This window comes from Panonychus citri, unplaced genomic scaffold (genome assembly GCF_014898815.1).
Source record: "Panonychus citri isolate SS breed McGregor unplaced genomic scaffold, ASM1489881v1 Contig00092, whole genome shotgun sequence".
Classification (NCBI taxonomy): Eukaryota; Metazoa; Arthropoda; class Arachnida; order Trombidiformes; family Tetranychidae; genus Panonychus; species Panonychus citri.
In genome coordinates this window covers 1,163,070-1,166,376 of record NW_026515497.1, presented here as the reverse complement: position 1 = coordinate 1,166,376, position 3,307 = coordinate 1,163,070, and positions in this window count along the sequence as shown.

Here is a 3,307-nt window from a genome sequence, read left to right as displayed (position 1 = left end):
TGTTGTTCAGGCTTAGGGCCGTGTTTCTGGGTTCGCATGGCTAAAAGCACGTTGTTGTTACCGTGCTGATGAAAACGAGGTAAGAGGTTGATGATGATTCGGTTTTTTTTTCTTCTTCTTATCTTCTCTGCGGAAACTCAAGGGCTGGGTCATGATGATGATGATGATGATAATAAATAGATAAATACTGTTGATAATACACAATATCATCATCGTTATCTTCATCTTCACCATCATCAGTGAGTATTTTTGTTTTCAATGATCAACCAAAACTCAACATGAAAATGACACCACACCCAATGAGATATTGATGATAATTGTATTTGATTCATTTGATTAACTTGATTATCTGATTAATGTCATGATTAACTGTCTCAATCTATTAGTTTTGCAATTCCCACTCATTTTATATATAATGAGAAACAACAATTTAATTACAATTGGTAGCAATTAACTTTTACCTTTACATTGATTTTATTATTATTGGATTGAAATGATTGAAACTTTGTTTTCATTTACTTAATTGTTATTAATAATAACATTTAATTTTCAATTAGTTTGAAAGTTTTAATTTACTTTTACCAATGTAATCGAATTGTCTGAAATTTTTTGATTGTTTCAATTATTTTTTTTTCTTTATTATTAATATTAACCAGCAATTAGGAAATTTAAATTTAAATTTACTTTATGTAATCAACTTGATGATTATGATAAAATTTGATTGATGTTTGAATAATTTAAACTAAAGGTAATCAAAAGGTAAACAATTAGTAATTAATTATTTAATATCATAGTAAATTTGATTGAATTATTATTACAATTAACATGAGATAATGATTATGATTAAATAATCAATTAAATTGTGTGTGTTGTTTAGTACAATAAATTGTAATCATCTCTGTAACAATCAACCAAACCCAAAAGAAGGGAAAGAAAATTAAATTAAATTAAAGGTTTTCGATTAATTTAAATAATAACAATCACGATGACCAAGGGTCATTCCTAACTAATGATAACCCTTTTTCCCTGATTTAGTTAATCAAAACCTAACCCAAAATCCTTTAATATCATCAATAGTTAATCCAATTGTGATTAAAGTAAATTAATCAGAAAACATAAACCATTTGAATTTCAATCAACAAACTTTAGTAATCAATTGATTAACCACATTGATAGTGAATCCAAAAGCTCAGAATCAAAACAACAAAAAATTTAATGTTGATCATCAACTTGATCCTCTTCCTTAATTGAATTACTATTATTAATAATTATGCTAATTAGCCCACCGCGTGTTTCACGGATTTCCCACCCCCACCCCAAGATCGTGAACCTCTCCCACCCTTGATGATGATGAGGATGATAATCATCATCATGTTATACTGAATCCACTCTCCATCCTCTTACCCCACCGTTGACCATATAAAAGTAAACCCAAAGTGATTTAATTGTTTTAATTAAATCATAAAGAAACAAAATTAAACACCAAACAATCAAGAGAGTAAACGAAAAATGTTAAATTGTTAAATTAAATTAACTTTAATCGTGATTTTCAACGATTCAACCAAATTGTTCACCTAAATCTTTTTACGCCTAGAAATTCAATTAACAACCCAATCAAATTACATCACAATCAAAAAGGTTACTCTTAATTGTTTACATGTTTGTAACTCAGCTTTTCCCGCCGCCTCCTCTTGATCCTCTTCCTCCTTTCATTTAACCCTCCCCACCCTCCACCCTCCACCTTATCCTCATCCTCATCCTCATCCTCCCATCATCATCATCATCATGATAATAAATTATTTTGTTTGCTAAAAAAGTTGCAAAATTTATGGTTAATTTAATTACGGACAAGATTAAGATGATAATCTGTTAATCTTTTCCCTCCCTTTTTATTTTGACCTAATAAACGGATCAACTTAATCATCATTTTGAGGATCAAGATGATCATTTTTATTTTAAAGATTAACATTATCATTTAATCACCTGAAGATGATTAAGGATAAAGATGATAATTAGATTTAATTGTTTTCCATCTGATCCTCTCCCCTTTTTAATTCATTTATTAACTACACCTTAATTGTTATCAAATTAAATTAACACTTAATCCTTGATTATATTGATAATATCAAACTTTTCATTCTGATTATTTCATCTGAAGAAATAACTTTTTTTTTTGTTATAATCAATTTACTTGATTGTTGATTTAAATGATTAACAGAATTGATTAATTTACATGTTGATAATTTGATGAACACACAATTAACTTTCATTAAGTGTTGATTAAGAAGCTTGAAAAGTTTTAACCAAAACTGTAAAAACCAACAATTAGTTAATTAATTGTTAATGATGTTGATCTTACTTGATGTTTAGAAAAAAATTAAATTGTTAATCTAAACTGAATTAACAATTAAGAGAAAAAGTTTTTTTGTGTAAAATTTTCTGATTAACTGAAATTTAAATTATTATTAATAAAGTTAATCTGTTAATAAGGTGTGGTCAGTGTTGATCAATTAACTTAAATTGTTAATCAGTTGATTGTAAAGTAAATTAAATAAAAAAACAAGCCATTAATTAACACACCAACAATAGACCAACAATTAAGTTTCACATTTAATTTAATTGTTACCGTTCATGTGTTAAGGTGTGTGTGTGGTTATCATAATCATTTGTAATAATTAAAAATTTACAAATAAATCATCACAATCGGGAAAATGATAATCTAAACTGAATTAACTACAAGAAATTATCCCGAATCAGCAATTAAATTTAATCAGAGAAAAAGTTTCTTGGGAAAAAAGTGAAAAACTAAAAAAAACCAATGGAAATCAATCAGATGATCAGAATCAATTGCTAATTAACTTCTCAGATTGATTAACTAACAACTAGGAGATGATGACGACGATGATGATGATGATGATGATGATGATACTGATTATCATGATGATCACAATCAACAGTAATAATAACAACACTTAATTTCAATTGCGTATTCCGATCATGTTCAAAATCAAAGTTATACCTTGAAGGGATCTTGGTGTTTTCTTTAAAGTTTGTTTGCAATTTTACCTGAAGAAGATGAAGATGAAGATGATAATGATGATTAAGATGATGATGATGATGAAGAAGATGATGAAGATACTCATTAATCAGTGAATTATCGGTCTCCCAAATCGACGATTCCAATGAATCTCATAAGAATTTATCTCTACCTTAGAGAAAAGTGAATGGAAAGGTGAAACTTTTTCTTCTTCTTCTTCACCCACCATGAACTCTACTCTCCATCTTAACCTACTGAGTGAACCCACCG